Raw genomic sequence first — 19,729 nt, 5'->3', positions numbered from 1 at the left:
AAGGCAGAAGCGACTCTCATCGCTGAAGTCGACACGTCTCCATTCTTCCCGCCATTCACGGCTGTCGCGACACCACTGGAGGCGGGCTGCACAATGTTGGGGCGTGAGCGGAAGACGGCCTAACGGTGTGCAGGACCGTAGCCCAGCTTCATGGAGACTGTTGCGAATGGTCCTCGCCGATACCCCAGGAGCAACAGTGTCCCTAATTTGCTGGGAAGTGGCGGTGCGGTCCCCTACGCCACTGTGTACGATCCTACGTTCTTGGCGTGCATTCGTACGTCGCTGCGGTCCGGTGCCAGGTCGACGGGCACGTGCACCTTCCGCCGACCACTGGCGACAACATCGATGTACTGTGGAGACCTCACGCCCCACGTGTTGAGCAATTCGGCGGTACATCCACCCAGCCTCCCGCATGCTCACTATACGCCCTCGCTCAAAGTCCGTCAACTGCACATACGGTTCAAGTCCACGCTGTCGCGGCATGCTACCAGTGTTAAAGACTGCGATGGAGCTCCGTATGCCACGGCTAACTGGCTGACACTGACGGCGGCGGTGCACAAATGCTGCGCAGCTACCTCCATTCGACGGCCAACACCGCGGTTCCTGGTGTGTCCGCTGTGCCATGTGTGTGATCTTTGCTTGTACAGCCCTCTCGCAGTGTCCGGAGCAAGTATGGTGGGTCTGACACACCGGTGTCAATGTGTTTTTTTTTTCCATTTCCAGGAGTGTAGTTAACAATGGTTACAGACAAGGAAACAGGGGACATGTACAGGAGAGAGGACATCTAGTAGAGGTAATGCAAAATGACAAAATTACTGCGTCATCCCGTCACCCCTACAGGAAAAGAGAAGCCATCGGTCGCAGACCGAGAAGAGGAACGGGAGCAGGCATTTATTTACAATTTATTATATACATTACAGTCAGAGTAGCAATATTATGGAGGATATGGAAGACTAAATGATATTAAAAAAGCGGAAGAAACAATACAGGCCATGATAATGGCTAAAACAGGCAATGTGACTTTACTCATGGTACAGGATACAGGGGTGTTAACTAACATTATTTGACAAAGTTTTTTCAATGAAATTAGAAAGGATATACACATACCAAATTTACCAGTACAAAATTTCTCTATCTTAACTGCAGGTGGGAACAGATCAAAGAGAATAAAACTACAGGCTTTTATACCCATAATGTGTAAAAACTGCACTATAGAATGTACCTTTCTGCCAGTAGAAAAAACTGATCACCAATTGTTTAATGGGAATGGATGCTTTCAGATTATTCAAAGTACAGATTAGTGTAGGTAAAGGCACATGTCATTTTACAGTGGATGAGCAAGCGATAACAGTAGATTTGGTGAGGGTGAGAAGAATTCATAACAGCTGTAGAGGGATGTTAGTGTAAAAAAACAATTGTTATATCCTGCCACATTAATTATTTGATGAACAAAAACACAACCATTTTAACAGAGAGAACATAGCTGTATTAGCAACACAGGCAAAAGTTAATGAATCTACTTGTTTATCTGAGACACAAAGGGAAGAGTTAAGTATACTCATCGAATATTATGCCCATGTATTTGAGGAAAGATCAGGAGTAATAAAAGATTACGTCCACAGGATGGACATCTACTCCCAGGAGACATTCTGTTATTTGTCTCGCCCCATATTGTGGTCAAAAAAGTAAGCAAGAGAAAGGAAACAGAATGCATGATTGACTTGGGGGTAATAGAATCTTCTCGTCCACACTATTGTAGTCCTGTATTAGCAATTGGAAAGCCAGATCGCAGCATGAGGTTAATACTTGATGGAAGGGGCATAAACAAAATTATTGTCCCATTGAGGGCACAACCAGAAAATTTACAACAATTGCTGAAGTTTCATGGAGTTCACTTTCTTACCTTGATCAATTTCAAAGCATCCTACTGGCAAATAGCCTTTTTCTGTGAGAGCAAATTGTACACAAAATTTATGTGTGCAGGAAGAAGTTATGAATTTTGTGTGTTAGCTTTTGGCTTTGGCTTAAACGGAAGTGCTGGTGTCTTTATTGCAGGCATGGATAAGATAATTGGCACCAGAGATGCTCAGCCAAGTTACGGTAATTATAGCTGCTTGTGGGACCGAGATGGATCATTAAAATCTTCTTTACCTCCTCCCAGTGGAAAGGGTGGGCCGCTGTTAGGTACCAACACCCAATCCAACAAGAGTCCAAATACAGCCAGTCCTGACTGAGGAGCAAAATCTCAGGGTATCATGCCTAGTAACAGAACACATGCTGGCAGTCAGAATGTGTTTTTAATTGTTAAAAGGAAAGAGGGCAGCTTTGAGAAAGCTTCACCTTTCTGAGTTCAAAAAGGGCTCTAGGACATTGCTGGCAGTTTGAAATCTGCTAAGCGATTGTGTAATGGGATGCTGTTGGTTCCCAACAAGCTAAGAATCTAGAGAACACGCAATCCCTTGGGGTGTATGCCACCAAAACTGAGCTACACACCACCTTGAATTACAGCTAACGTGTTGTGATGTGAAGGGATCTGGTGGGCATTCCCAAAGAGGAATTGAAAGATGAGTGGGCTCCAGCATGAGTAATTGATGTGAAAAGTATCATGAAGAAGGTGAATGGAGTTCTGTGTTAAGTCTGACTCCTTTATCTTGATGTTTAATAGCACAAAACTCCCTAAGCATATTAAGGCATGTTTCCTTCACGTAAGTGTGTGGCCTTATGTATGCAACTCAATGTGGTGTTTCAAATACCAGCGCTTTGGGCATACTCCTCTTGGGTGCCGTGGAGAACCTACTTGTGGCAAGTGCAGTTCGGTTGCCCATGATGGCGTCGATCGTTTGTCTCCATTGAAGTATGTAAATTCCTCTGGACCTTACCACGTCTAGAGTCAGGACTGCAGCATGTATATGGAAGAATGGAAAATACAGGAACTTAAAACTACTAAGCACATCCCCTATACTGAAGCAAAAAAACTGCATAAAGCCATGCTACCCCCAAGTTTTGCCACCTTCTTCACTTCAGTTGTTAAACAGCCCACCCCGAAAGCTGATGCTGCTACACAAACGCTGTCTGCTAGTGTCGGCACTAGTTCCTGCGTGTGTCCCTGCACTTGTGCTGCTGAAGTTGTGTCTAAACCTGTCCGTCCCCAGAGAACATCAGAAAAAGCTATAGTTGCTGACATTGTGGAGTTCCCTGCCTCTCCAAAGGTTCCATCTGGTATGCTGTCAAATGCTGCCACGCCCTCAACTGCAGTTGTGGCTGCAAAGTCTACCCAGGGAAACAAATCAAACGCAAAACATCCCACACTGGTGGAAGCAGGCAGAAAACAGCCTGATGATGTTGACATCAACCTCTCTGACATCTCAGTCAATTTTTCCTTAGAGGCTATGGAGCTTGATGTTGGATTGGGAAAACCATCATGCTCCAAATCTGAGCCTTCACTCATTGTGGGCTCCCCTCCCCACCAGAAGGTCAGGATGAAAGTACTACCCCAGTGATAGATGGCTCCCATTATATAGTGGAACATGAATGGATACAGTACACACATGGAGGAACTGAAACTGCTAGCACAGCAACACCCTCTGTGCTTGTATTTACAGGAAACACATTAAAAAGCACCTGATGGCCCTGCACTGTGGGGCTATACCCTGTATCGCAAGGATGACCTGACTGGGGAAAAAGCCAAAGGAGGGGTTGCTATGTTTGTCAATAATGTGCACCACTCCTCTGGATACTGACCTACAAGCAGTTGCAGTTGAAATTTGTGCACGTCAGCGGCTTACCGTTTGTTCTCTTTGTTTACCTCCACTGAATGCAGTAGACTCTCACAGATATTATCACACGACTCCCTGAACCATTTCTCCTCCTGACAGACTTCAATGCCCACCATGTTCTGTGGGGCTCAACGTCTACTTGCCATCAGGGTCGAGTTCTGGAGAGCCTCCTGACATCTTGAGAGCTGTGCCTCCTAAACACTGGTACTCCGACTCATTTCTGTGGTGCTACTGGGTCATTCTCAGCCTTCAGTCTAACTCTCTGCTCTCCAGCCCTTGCCGACTCTGTTCACTGGGAGGTCACTGACGACCTTCATTCCAGCGACCACTTCCCAATCTGCCTTCAGCTACTCGATGATGTGTTGTTGGAACAGAAGTCACCAACATGGATGATTGGCAGGGATAACTGGACGCCATTCAGCCAGTTGGCTATGTTTGAACACTGTGACAGCATCCAGCAGTGGGTGGATCACATCACATATGTAATCCATCATGCTTCTGATCTATCCATACCAATGTCTTTCGGCTGTATTCAAAGGTGACCTGTCCCTTGGTGGACTGAAGAGTGCCATTTAGCCATTCGGGACAGACGTGCAGCTCTTCGGCGGTTTAAACAGTAGCTGAAAGTGGACAATCTCTCAACCTTTTGAATCATGAGAGCCAAGGCTCACCGTGTCATTAAAGGGAACAAAAAGCAGTCATGGCAAGAGTTCCTGAACTCCATCAATCATTCCACTTGTTCCTCAAAATTATGGGAAGCCATCCAGAGGATTTCCAGTAAACACAGCCGTTTACCGATAGCTGCAGTGTTGAATCAGGGTTGCCTCCAAACAACACCTAGAAACATTGCTCAGATGCTGGCTGAGCTTTTTGCACAAACTACTGCCAATGAAAACCAAGATCCAGTGTTTTGTCACTACCATGTGACTGTTGAGAGGGAAAAGTTGGAATTTAGGTCGAACAGTTCTGAGGCCTACAACTCATCTTGAATTGGCTCTGACTGAGACTTCTGACACTGCACATAGTCATGACCACATCCAGTACTGCATGCTTCGACTTCTGCCAGTGGTGTCAAAGGAAATCCTCCTTGATTGTTTTAATCTAATATGGCAGACAGGTGTCTTCCCCACCTCGTGGAGGAAGGCAATTCTAATCCCTCTCCTCCGCACATGTCCCAGTAGTTATCGGAGTATTGCCTTGACGAGCCGTGTAGGAAAGACCCTGGAATGGATGGTTAATAATCATCTGGTCTGGCTTTTAGAGACTAGGCAACTCCTTAGCTGCTCCCAGTGTGGTTTCCGAAAGTTTCGGTCCATGGTTGACAACCTGAGCCTCCTAGAAGCAGCTGTTCGAAGGCATTCCTCTGTCAGCATCACTGTATCAGCATATTCTTTGATAGCAGTAAGGTGTACAATACTACTTGGAGACACAGTATTCTCACACAACTGCATCAATGGGGCTTTTATGGCCAGCTCCCCATTTTCGTCCAGTCTTTCCTGTCTCAGCAGCAGTTTTTTTTTGGACCCGAATTGGTCACACACTGTCTGATTAATTTGAGCAGGAGAATGGTGTCCCCCAGGGCAGTATTTTAAGTGTTACCCTCTTTGCCATAGCCATCAACAGTATAATATCTACAATAAGGAGTCCAGTACAGTGCTCCTTATTTGTGGACGACTTTGCTGCTTTCTGTTCCTCCTCCAGTGTTGCAATGGTGAGCCATCAGTTGCAACTTGCAGTGTGGCAATTAGAGGAGTGGGCTGCAAGGACGGGTTTTCAGTTTTGTCCGATAAGTGTGTGTGTGTGTGTGTGTGTGTGTGTGTGTGTGTGTGTGTGTGTGTGCGTGCGTGTGTGTGTGTGTGTGTGTGTGTGTGTGTCTATATGTGTGTGTGTTCTTACATTTTAGAGACACAGTGTGGTTTCTGGGCCTCATTTTTGACTCCAGATTGTCATGGTTGCCTCACTTACGAGATTAGAAAGCCAGAACCCTGAAGGCACTGAACATCCTCAACTTCCTTAGCCACAGATCTTGGGAAGTGGACAGGCGTGTCTTCTCCAGTTTTATCAGGCTTTTGTGAATTCACAGCTGGACTAATGGGTGCATGGTTAATGGCTAAGCGAGACCCTCTTATTTGCGGATCCTTGATGCTGTCCACCATGCGGGGATTCAACTGGCCACAGGTGCTTATCGGACTAGTCTCATACCCAGCCTCTGTGCTGAGGTGGGAGAACTGCACCACTTACCATCCGGCAGCAGCTCATGTTGGTGCACCAGGCTTGTAGGTTTCTTGCAGCTCCTACCTCACCCACTCACCATATTGTTGCTCATCCACCTCTGGCGGGTCTTTTTTCTAGCCGTCCACAAGCCACGATGCCGTTAGGGAGCTGTGTGCAATGTGTGCTGGAGTCCTTTGCTGTGGAGCCTGTACAGCCCCAAATCCAGTTTTTTAACTGCCTGCCACCCTGGTTACTGGAGAGGCAAAGAGTGATTTTAGATTTGCTGCAGAGATTGCACTCGTGCCACCATTTTAATGCTACATTATCTGCCATTTTATCTGAGCACCACGACTATGTTGCTGTTTTTACAGATGGGTCGAAACAGGAGGATTGTGTTGGTTGCTCTATTGTTTTCCTGATCGTGTCCTCAAGGTCCAACTGCCTCAAGCCTTTACTGTCTTTGATGCAGAATTGTCTGTGATCTTGTAGACACTGGAGCAGATGAGATGTTCTTCCCATCCTAAATTTCTTGTCTGTTCTGATTCACTTAATGTCTTTCACTCAATGCAACGTTTGTATCCAGCAGATAAAATAGTCCAGAACATCCTCAAACTACAACGACTGGGGAAGGTGGTGGTTTTCTGCTGGGTTAGAGGGCACGTCGACATTGCTGGAAACAAAAGGGCAGATTTCACAGGCAAGGAGGCATGTCTTGGTCCGCAAGTATTTCAGTGTCCCCTGCAAACACTCACCTCACTATTGAGCTCATGAGTCATGAGGTGGTGAGAGGATGAGGGGTTGGATATGACTGACAATAAGCTCCATTTAGTCAAGCTCACAACACTTGTGTGGTGTACTTCCTTATAGCCCCGTAGACATGACAAGGTTCTCCTCATTCGGCTTCGAATAGGCCACAGTCCAATGACTCACGGCTTCCTGCTTCAGTGAGAGGACCCTCCAATGTGTGGTACTTGCTGCGTCCAGGTCACTGTGCGCCAGATTGTATTGGATTGCATTTTAGTTTTTGACCAGTGGGTCATGGCTGACTTGCCGGCTGATCTGCCATCTTTTTTGGGGGGGAATACCAAACAAATGTGTCTAAAGTTTTTAAGTTCTGTGACTTGTCCAGTGTTTTTATCAAGATTTTAGGGAGAGGGTCTTAATTTGTTCACAGGATGACTGGCTCGCCCATATTTTACGTAAATGGCCAGCCATTGACAATTTTCTGTGGCATCATTGATGCTCCTTTCTCATTTGCCTTACGTTTTATTTCCTTATACAATATTTTGCATCTTTTCCTGCTTTCTTTGCATGTATGCTTCCACATACACACACACTTTGGCTTAAACATAAGTGCTGGTGTCTTTATTGCAGGCATGGATAAGATATTGGCACCAAAGCTGCTTAGCCAAGTTACCATAATCATAGATGACCTTTTATTACAACTCCCCCATGGCAAGACCACCTATGTGTAATGGCATAGGTACTTTAGCGTTTTTCCGAGTATGGGATAACAGCAAACTTGAAAAAGTCTGAATTCAGAAAAGAAATAATTAAATTTTTAGGATATATTATTTCAATGGAGGATATTACACTAGTATGAAATGGAAATAACTTGTCAATAAATACAGCATTAAACATATACCAGTATCTCGCTTTCATCCAGAGGCCAGCCCCATCGTAAGAGTATATAGACAGTTCAACCAAATCACCTGTACACATACTCCACAGAAACACACTAAGTGGATTGAATTTGTATCAGTATTCAAGCAAATTGTGAATAATTTATCACACATATCTACTAGTTTCACACTCACAGAGTTAAGGTTCAACAAAGTTACAGTAGATAAATGGGTAAAACCATTGCCATTAGTATATAAAATAGAAATGACTATGGAGGAGAAGATAAGATAAGCTCTAGGAACCTTATAGGAAACGGCAGAAGGTAGGAAAAATTGTAAGATGTTAGGATGTGTAACTAAATTTCCAGTGCAGCAGGATGTGCTGCTGCAATCCCATCGAAAAGCGATAAAGTATACGAATTTCAATTGCAAGTGGCAACTATTATAAACTGGACGATTTATAATACTCATTATTTCACATGCAGGATTTTACCAACTAGTATATCCCAATAGCAGAAAGAGAAAGGAATCATGTCCACATATAGACATGCAGGAGTTTGTTCAGTAGCATAAACCAATATAATGAGTACACACAAATTGAATAGATGGATGATACAGTGTAACATAAATCAGTTCAACAGCAGGCAAATCGTACACAGTATATAAGAGCAGGGTGCATACACCCCAGGAGAGCCGGGAGATCTGGGAAAAAAACGGGAATTATTTCATCCGGGAGAAAACCGGGAAAAACCCAGGATGTTTTTAGAAATCCGGGAAGTTTTCACTGTTTTTGTTTTCAGTTAAATTTCTGTAATTTTGACTGGCAACAACCGATACTCTAACAAAGGATATTATTTTATACCACTATTTCAGAATAATACTGCAACAATAAAACATGAACGAGAGAAAAAACGAAAATAAAACTTAAATTGCAAAGGAAATGCACCATATACAGCAACAAAACACAGTGCTCATACAAGTGTCTTCCAACACCAAAATGTGTCAAAGGCTTAAGGAAGACTATGCAATGTTCCGTAACTACACATTGCCTCCGATGCGCGTGAACCTTACAACGGTTTACATTAGATTTGTTTTCGCAGTTACAAGCAGGATCATGCACATGTGCAGTTGAGTAGTACCTTCTCCTGCTTCTGGCTACAGAAATGTGGCTGTTGGCTGTGTAATAATCAGTCGCAGCAAGCAATTGGATGCTACCGGGAAATATTTTACTGGAGCGCACAAGCTGCTAGATTCTTGCATGCGCAGCAGGCCCAGGTCTAGGAGGGGGGTGGGGGGCAAATTCATACTATTGAGGGAAAAAACCTTGTTTCACAAAGCGACTAGCATCCAGCGCAAGTTAGTCTATTGATTATTCATATCACTTTGAAACGCATCCCTGTCAATTTTTGAACATTTCTGAACACATTCTAAGTTGATTTCTGAATCAATCGTAAGTTGATTTGTGAATGTGTCATAGTGTACATGATGTCTCTGTCAGGGGAATCCTCCTCGCATGTAGAAACAAAGTTTCCTGCAGACAAAAGGGGCTATACGAGCTGAGCGGAGTAAGGCCGAATGGTTGAATCACAACCGCTGTCTGATTGTGTGGTCGATTGGGTTTGTGAATTATGAGCGTTGTTATAATTACTAGCTAAATCCATAGATTCAGACTACAGGAGTGGAAATAAATGAATAACAGGTAAGAAAGATTACGTATTGCCTTCTCGGTGTACCTAATAAAATGAAATTTTGACAGAAAATATTTGGGCAGATCACTATACTAGTAAGGGCCAGTTGTACAGTCCCTGGCTAGCAGCCACTTTAAGTTCTATTCTGGAAGAAGCGCGGAATATGCGTTGTACGAACATGTAGCAATGCCTGACCAGAGAATAATCGCAGGATAACTAAACCGTTGATTCTGACAGAGTTAATGGAGTTAACCTGCGAATAAGCTTTGGCATTGGCAGGAACAGTTACAGAACTAGTGCTAACAAGACTATTTGTTAGAATGAAGAAGGAGAAGAAATGGGGACATCATATAAATTATGGAACAATATGACAATTCCAAGTTTGTATAAAAATTTCCTACTACTACTTTTCGATCTCGTACTTGAGAAACTGGAGTGTATGAATGAAGTGTGAAACTACTTTGTGAATTAAATTCTGTCATTACAAAAAAGACCATTTGTGCCAAAACAGTCTCGTTTATTTGGTGTGTATTACAATTGTTGCACTATTAGAAAGACCTATTTCGTTTTATCTAGCAGAGAGTGACAAAATGGACATAATCAGATCAGGAAACCACACCAGTCTTGGGTCCTATTTGCATTAACAGCTTTTTCAGTATTAGACAATGACATTTCAACTTTTCATGTAGCAAAATATTTCACGAACTTTTGTGAGGTAATAGATTCTTTCGCAGAAAGGAAAGCACGCCATGTAAAGTTGTAGCAAGATTAAAGAGAAAAAAATTCTAGGAGCTACGGATTGAAGAAATGTGTATTATCTTGCTTGTCTAGTGTCTTTACTGGGTTTATGTATCCTATATTTAACTTGATGTCACAGAGGGCAGCAAGTTGTTAGCTGATAGGGAATAAAGAGAGCAAATTTTCTTAAGAGGGACAAGATTTCAAACCGGCCAATTGTAAGCAGGAGAGGCACCACAGGACATTTTAATTTCCATTGTCCTGAATATGGTTTGATGGCATCCATTACAAAATATACAATTCCACAGAGTGAAGCACACTGACGTACGATAGAAGAATGCTGTGTGAGGAGGCGAGGCAATGCCCTTCGGCACACTTATGACCAAATAACATGTCTTACATTTCCTTGAACACATGTTCTATGCGTCAGACTCTTCAGAAAGATGTGTGCTACAAAATGAACATATTTTTGAAAATTCGATTTTTTAAAATTTTTGATGTCCTATCTCAAACACTTGAGGGAGTGGTGGGGTATTGCACCGGTTCGAAAATATCGTAGATCCGGGGCTGATGCGCAGAGCAGTCTGAGTTACAGTGGGGTAGTGGGTAGTCTCCATGTGACCCGTGCTTACATTTAGTGATTTTGCTGTTTCCTCTTCGTTTACTGCTCTCACATCAAATGACAAAAAAAAAAAAAAAAAAAAAAAAAAAAAAAAAAAAAAAAAAAAAAAAAAAAAAAAAAACAGATTTCTGATTTCCACATTTCTTACAGTCAAGCATTAATTGCCTTCCAGAACAATGAAGTTATTTTTGTCAGTTTGCTAAAGAAATTTTCTTTTTAATTCCACACACTGTTCACTGCATTTCAAGTGCACATTTTCAACTTATAGCACATATGGCATTATGCCATAATAAAGAACCAAACGTGAGGTATCACAGTACTGGTGCTCCAAGAAAATTTACATCCCGAAAACCACATTGAAAAGCTTAATATTGGGTGGTGGCCTACTTAACTGGGAATATGGACATACAAATGTGCACTTTAAATGTGGACATTTTAGTATGGATCTCAAAATTCTGATGCTCTTGGAGTATGTCTTCTATGACATAATGTACGATCTTTATATGTTTTACACATACGAACATACAGGCTCCCTGCGACATCATAGCTGCACAAGCATGGTGATACCTGTTATCTGGTGCTCTCTGGCAACTGTGGAAACAAACCTATTTCTAACAGGTCATGGGAAAATATTCCAAATGGTGGTTTGAAAAGCGTTACCATCAAAGTACCATTCTGGCAGTTTCAACGGAGCCATGTGCTATAATGTACGACTCTCATTTAAAAATCAACTCTTTGGTGACGAGCCATTTAGATGAATTTCGAGCCCAGAAGATCAGACATTTAAGTCGTTATTAAAAATTTTACGATCACATTTGTGTGATATATCTTAAATTGTAATACGCACATAAAAGACCAACACTGTATGTGGAAGCTTAGCTTCTCTTGCAGTGCATTAATCTTACAGACCAATATTATAAGTGAAAGCTTTGCTTTTCGTGTAGCAACACTATGTATATTAATTTAAACCATTAACTTTTTCTGTTTGTGCATTCCCGCTACTTAACAGTGATGTTGCTTTTGGCTGACTACATCACGCGTCCTAACCTCTGAATACCCAATGTCATCGGCTAGCGAGATCACGTGACATGAGCTATGACTGGCTTACAAAATCGCATCGCAATCTCAATTTCAATGATTCGGAAAGTAGCATGCGGTGTTTGGTGGAATTCGAATTTATACTTTTGTAATACGAAAATATCCAGCGTATATGTTGCTGCATATCAAAGATCATTCCAAAACATGTTTTTGTTTTTTCCCTTATGTTTAGTTTTATAAAGCGCCGGGAAATTCTACTCCCGTCTATAAAACCATAATCCTTCAAAGGACTTATACAGTTCCAAGAGAAAATATCCTCTCAGTTAACACAGAAAAAGTATGTTTTCACCCAGCATAAAGTGTATTTTTAACCGGGAAATCCGGGAATTTTTTTTCCTTGTCCATGTATACACCCTGAAGAGGATACACCGTAAATGCACTTTATGGACATATAATGTATTAAACAACTAATCAGAACAATAAGATCAATTTGATAAAATTTAGGTATGATCTAGGTAATACAGAGGTAAGATTATTTTAAAGGATGTTTATTGACATAATTTGAAAGATGCATTTAGGTCTATGGCATATAATTGCCTTGGTGGGGCAAAGCAGTTATGATACATAGAAATAGTAGTGGGAGATGTGTGGACACTGCAAACACTACAGTGCATGTCAGCAAACATGATGCATACACAGAGAAATATAGCTTAAATAATGAACTACACTGGTAACGTAATACTATGTGTGGCACAGGCAGAGGAAATTTATTTATCCAGTAAGAAGAAGGCTGTAGAAGAAAACTCTGGAGCTGCTACTATTAAGAAGATAGAGATAAAAGGTAACTTCCGATGACATTAATAAAATTAGTATTGTTACACATGAATGTAATAATAAGAGCTGTTTGGTCTGCCACCCTCCCCATATATATCCTCAAAGATCTATCACTGTTTATAGATCGTGTTGCTCCCACTTCAGAATCAGTTAAATGAAATGGAAAGAAGACAAAGATTTCTGGTCGTACAAGTATAGGGTAATATCAACAACAGAAAAAATGATATAACAGAAGTAGGATTTGTTATCAATAGGGAAGTATGACAGAAAGTGAGCTACTGAGAACAGTTCACTGTTAGGGTTGGTCTCAGCAGATCCAACAGCAAACCAATGCCGATAATGATAGTTCAGATATATCTGCTGACATCGCAAGCTGAAGATGAAGAGGTTGAAGAAGTTTATGAGAATACTGAATGGATACATCAGTATGTAAAGGGAGATAAACATCTGATAATCATGGGGTATTAGAAGGGTGTCGATGGGGAGGAAGTGGGAGAGGGAGTATGGTAGAATATGGGCTTGCAGTAGGAGTGAGACAGGATAATGACTGTCTGTTAGTAATACCAAATACTCTGTTCAAGAATCACACAGACAGGAGATATACTTGGAAAAGACACGGGAAGATTAAAGTTGAATTAAATCATGGTCAGGCAGAGATTTCAAAATCAGATATTGGATTGTAAGCTGCATTCAGGAACAGATATAGATTGAGATCACAATTTACTAATTTGAAGAGTAGATTGAAATTTAAGAGAATTACTGAGAAGAATCATCATGGAAGTAAAGTGGCATAGTGAACTACTGAGGAAAGATGAGATTTGTTTTAACTTCACTAGTGATGTAGATACAGTGATAAAGAATACCACAATAAGTAATTCACTTCCAAATAGAATTCAACATCTATAAAAATGGAATAACAGATGTTGGACAGACAAACATAGGTTCAGAGAAGGTAACTGTGGAGCAACCTTTGCTAGCAGAAGAAATACTTCAGTTAATCGGTGAAACGAGGAAGTCCAAAATGGAAAGATAGGAATACAGCAATATAAGTCACTCAAGAATGAAGTAAATAGGAAGTGCAGGGAATTGATGGCTAAATGGGTGCAGGAATAGTGTGAAGTCATCGAAAAAGAAATGATCCTCAGAACAATAGAATCAGCATACTGAAAAGTCAAAACAACCTTCGGTGAAATTTAAAGAAAAGGTGCTGTGGGAATTCCACAGGTAAATGCAGATCACTGAGGGATTAGGTGGAAAGAGTACACTGAAGGCCTCTATTTGGGGGTGACTTGTTAAATTATGTGATAAAAGAAGAGGTTGGAGTCAATAGGCAAAGAAGAGGTATGAGTCAATAAAAGGAGATAGGGGATATGGTTTTAGGATCAGGATTTAAATGTGGTTTGGACGACTTAAGACCAAATAAGCTTGAAGGGATGGATTTCATTCCATCAGATCTGCGAAAATTATTGGGGAAGTGGCAACAAAACAATTATTCATGTTGGTATGTGGGATTTACGAGACTAGTAGTATACCATCAGACATTTGCAGAAAACATCATCTGCACAATTCTGAAGATATCAAGCGATGACAAGTCTGACAACTATTGTGCGGTCAGCTTAACAGCTCATGCGTACAAATGTTGACAAGAATAATATACAGAAGAATGAAAAGTAAATTTGCGGGTGAGTTAGACAATGATCAGTTTGGCTTTGGGAAAGGTAAAGGCAACAGAGAGGCAGTTCTGATGATGCAGCTGATAATGGAAGCAAGAATGAAGAAAATTGAAGACATGCTCATAGATTTGTTAATCCCAAAAAAGCATTCAACAATGTAAAATGTTCCAAGATTTTGGAATTCCTGAGAAAAATAGGTGTGAGCTTTAGGGAAAGATGGGTAAAAGAACCAGAAAGGAACAATAAAATTGGATGACATAGAACAAAGTGCTGGATTTAAAAATGATGTAAGACAGGCTTGCAGCCTTTCATGTCTGCTGTTCAGTCTGTACACTGGGGAACAATGATGGAAATAACAGGAAAGTTCAAGAGTGGTATTAAAATTCAGACTGAAAGGATATCATTGATACATTCACTGATGACATTGCTGTCCTCAGTGATAGTAAAGAAAAATTACAGGATCTGTTGAATGGAATGGAGAGGCTAGTGAGTACACAATACAGATTGAGACAAAACCAGAATAAGACGAAAGTAATAAGAAGCCGCAGACATAAGAGTAGATAGAAACTTAACATCAAAATTAGTAACAATGAAGTATAATAGTTAAGGAATTCTCCTACCTTGAAAGCAAAGTAACCCATAGTGTACAGATCAAGGAGGACATAAAAAGCAGACGAACACAGGCAAAAAGGTCATTTCTTGCCAAGAGAAGTCTGTTGGTGTCAAACATAGGTCTTAATTTGAGGAAGAAATTTCTGAAAATGTACATTTGGACAACAGCATTGTATGTAAGTGACTGGTAGACAGTGAGAAAACTGAAACAGAAGAAAATTGAATCATTTGGGATTTGATGCAACAGAAAAATGGTGAAAATTAGGTACACTGATAAGGTACAGAATGAGGAGGTTCTCTACATAATCGATGATGAAAGCAACATGTGGAAATCACTGACAAGAAGAACGGACAGGATTATGGGACATGTGGTAAGACATAAGGGAATAACCTCCACGGTACTAGAGGGACCTATGGAGGGCAAAAATTATAGAGGAGACTGCAGTACTTCCAGCAAATAGTTAAGTTTGTAGGGTGGAAGTGCTGCTCTAAGATGAAAAGGTTGCTTTAGGAGGGAATTTGTGGCCAGCTGTACCAAACTAGTCTGGAGACTGGTGACTCGCAAAAAAGTCAAAATATCTGTCAAAAGGTGGCCTCCAACAATAATGTTTTGTGAAAACCCATAAATAGCAAATGGGGAGCAATACCTGCTATCATGAGAACGACGACACAAGTACTATTTATTCTGTGGCTGAATATGTCTGCCCAGTACAGAGCAGCTCAACCCATGTGAAGAAAGTTGACATAAGCCTTCATGAAACTTGGCAAATAACAATGGGGTACAAGAAATCCATGCTCCTATCAAACCTCTATAGAGCTATTGGTCTTGCCAATCACAGCTCTCAAAGGACATCTCACAAATTCATGGAGAGTATCAGAAAAACCATCAATGACTGACATCCTCTCTTTGGCATTGAGTGCGAGGCTGAATGACTGAGATCCTTTAAAAGGTTCTTAAATACAGCCACTGAAGAACCACCACCTGACTATCCACCACCATTGGTAAAGCCTGGTGGTTTCACAACATACTGGAAAAGAATGGAGGACCATGCATTGCATAGGAACAGGGGCGGCTCCAGTGAAAACATGATCATGTGGGATCCTGGTAATGTGGATGACAAGTGCGACAGTGGAGTTGTGCAAGAAATGGAACACAACCTGGCATGTCCAGACTGTCCTTAGAGAATGCTATCTCAACGATCTGTGGCTGGACAAGGATGCAGTCATGGTGCAGGAGGGAATTCGTGGCGGGCTGTACCAAACTAGTCAGAAGACATAGGCTGAAAGACTATGATCTGGTTTCTGGACATGAAAAGGTGACGTAAGTTTTCATTCATTCATTTTTGAGCCAATGTGCCTACTGAAGTGAATGATGCTCAGATAAATCTACAACACAGAGGAATTGAACATCTTCAGTGTGTTCAAAAGCTGAAAGCACTGATTCTGTTTTGTGAGAGAAGGCATCGTTCTCTAGTAACAAAAGTCTCTGAGAAAGCGATGGAGGTATGGAACACACTGTCACATTCAGCATTTACGTGAAAAATATTCCTAATTGAATGCTTCAGTTATGATTGCTGAAGTACATTGTATTAGATGAATATTTCTTTATTTAAATAAGTACATCCAGAGGGGAACATTTTTGTATTTACTACTTTAGAATCACTAAGCTGAATACTTAAATGGATGATGCAACCGATTTTAATTAATATTGTTGTGACATTAGAATTTTTTAACAACCTGTGCACTACCTGTGAAAGGGGTTTTGCCAGATTAAAACTAATAAAGACCTGTTGGAGGATGATTGTGAGCCAGGAAAGGTTAAGTAACCTTGCACTTTTATCAAGTGAAAGAAAAATAAATGTAATTTTAACTATTTAATAGAACAAATTTCCAGAAGAAAATCGAGAAGATTTTAAACAAATTTAATTTATATACTGAAATATCTAATAATTAATGTTTGCTGTTTCCTTGCTGTGTTGTACTTGTATGGTACCAATTAACAGTTACAGTCTCGAAATGAAGATTAATTACTTTAAGAGAAGTAATTTGATTTGATAATTATTATTGTAGATTTAAAAAGTAAATATTGTTAAAAACTGGATTTGTTGCAGCTTATGAGGGGTCGCAAAATTTTAAATTGGCCCAAGTGCTCAAACCCCAGGGCTTGCCACTGGATACCACAGCAGCACGTTCGGGTTGTTTCTGACAAAGCAGTCTAGGATTGTGCCAGATGAAACAGATACATAAAAATTAAATTTTTACTTTTTAGGTGCAATGGGAAAGTCAAGACTTAAATAAGATGAAAATAGCATGAAGGAAGCTATGGAAGAAGACAAACTTCTTGGAATGGCAATCAAGAAAGCCAGAAATATACAAGTCCAACAAATACATTGGGTGATAGACTTAAAGTTTTGTGTGAAATGAAAGAGCTGGTCATGAAACCAGTTCAGGAAACAAAGTTCTTTTTTTAATTTTTAAAAACATTCATTTGTAAATAGGAAACAGTTTTGCACAATCAAGTTAAAAATGTAGGTAGCCAGCTCATGTCTTTCAGTAATGACAATTAGTTATAAATCTTGTGTTAAAATATGCTGAGTAACTAAAATAAAACAAAGCTTCAGTTTCATAAGAAAAAGGTGAATGTGGTTAAAGACAATGTACTGTGTTTTTATGAAAAGACATAAAGGGCAGCTGAATACGTGAGTTTGGAGCAAGCAACAGGTTTCAGAAAGTTTCGTGCTGACATGTTATTTGATAAATTAGGTGAGCTGATGGACAAGACCAAATTTATAAATATTTACCATATAATTAAAACGTTTTTGCCACCATAACTATTTTTTACACAGCCATCCAAAAATTAATAACCAAAACTTGAATCTTGGGAAAATTGTATGAAATTTATTTATTTATTTATTTAGGTCCCATAAATCAAATACAGAGTGACATTCACAGTGATGTAGGATGTGTCAGATTATTACAAATTATAAAAAAGGAACTCAGAAGAAAAACCCTTGCAAGTGGATATATAGGTATAAGACAAAATACACATTAATAAGTATAGACAAAATTACACTTAAAAAAAATTAAAATAAAGGTAGATCTTAAAACCTACTTAAAAGACATATTAATGTTATAAATCATTTCAACTATCATAAAAGTACATCAGATTTAATTAAAAGAAAAAAATCAATTAGAGTTAACACAACTGAAATATTCTTCAACCAAATAAAAGGAATTATCTATTAGATAGTGTTTGAGCTGTTGTTTAAATTTCAGTGATGGTGGGCATTAAACACCTTACAGCTCATGTAATGGATTTCTTTTTGTACAACACTAAGGTTTTTTTTAAATACATACCGGAGGGTTATCTTCCTCCAGGTATTGTGGGTATGGTATGGATCACTGGCATTATATAGTTGCTCATTTCTACCAGTGAAACATAAGAGGGAGTAGAAACTTTGACATGCAGTTGTCCGTCTCCCTGATTTTCTAAATAAGTTTCTATAAGATTGTTTAGCCTGGACTCCGCTCATCATCCTAATAACTCTCTTGGGCAATGAATATTTTTTGGGGAAGTGACTGATTACCCCAGAAGACTATGTCTTACAACAATAGTGCAGGGAAGTAACTAAAATAAGCAGCTTTTGTGGTGTCTCAATCACAGACAGTGGAAATAATATAAAAAGTGAATGTTGAAGAGCTGAGTTTTTTGAGAAGTTGTAAAATATGTTCAGACCATTTTAGATTGCTGTGATGTAGCAGCTGCTAGGCGAAAACTTCATAAAACAGTTGGCACATTTCAAAAGAATTCCCTTCCTACTTCAGACCAAATAATGCCTGTGTCGAGGGTGTCCTGTACACTGCACCCAGTGAAATCTGCACTCAGTGAAATTTGGACTGAGGAGATATTAAGAAAGTTTAGCAGCTTCCCCATCAGGTAGAAAAGCCAAGGAACTGCCCTGGCCCACCCTTACATGTTGTGAAGATGAAGAGGACTGAAGATGCTCAAACAAGAAATATAATGTTTAAATTTCTAAAATCGGAGGGGGTTATAACTTTTTTAATTTCTGTCAGACCCAATAATTTTTTGTTTGTTTTTCGTTTACAATCAGATCATGAGTGGAAAACATTAAAACCAAATTAAAAACACGAATTTAAAAAATTATTTGTCTTCTACTCGACAAAATATACTTTAAAATAAAATATGGCCTGCACCCATGGATCAGCATGTGGTACATGTAATGTACAAAATAAGATGCATTGTCATTCTACAGAAAAGGCCATTATGCATGTATACAGGGTGAACCAGAAATCCATCAACCAAATTTTGGATATTGTCCTGGAATATTAGTTGTGTATTTTAATGTAATGGACTCAGGGTCTCGGGTAGCTTATTACAAAGTTTTGTTTGTTTTCTTACCCCTTGTACAGGTCTCTCATTGAAAATATCAGTGCAGAAGTGAAAATGTTAATGATGTTCACTATGCACCTTGCTTGGAAAGGAATGTGTTCCATACAAGCATGGTACATAGTGTTGACAACTTTACTTTCGATCCTCAAGTTTTCATTCAGTACTTCTCTGTCCTGTCTCGGGTTGGTTTTTCTGGCAGTGTCAGTCGTTCATTAACTGTAAACTCCATGGCATAAATAAAACAATGGAAAATCCAGGATGGAATGTAACAATATTGTGAAAAGGAAAGTTGCTACTCACCATATAGCAGAGATTCTGAGTCACAGATAGGCACAACAAAAGATTGTTACAAATATAGCTTTTGGTCAGTAAGGCCTTTGTCAAAATTAGATGAGAAACACACATACAGACTCATGCAACTGCAGCTCACACTCTCATAAGTGCAGTCTCAGGCATCTGAGACCATTTTCTTTTTCACAGTATTGCTACAATGGTACAAAC

This window comes from Schistocerca gregaria, chromosome 3 (assembly GCF_023897955.1).
Source record: "Schistocerca gregaria isolate iqSchGreg1 chromosome 3, iqSchGreg1.2, whole genome shotgun sequence".
Taxonomy (NCBI): Eukaryota; Metazoa; Arthropoda; class Insecta; order Orthoptera; family Acrididae; genus Schistocerca; species Schistocerca gregaria.
The sequence above is the reverse complement of the archived record's forward strand: the minus strand, read 5'-3'. Positions refer to the sequence as shown.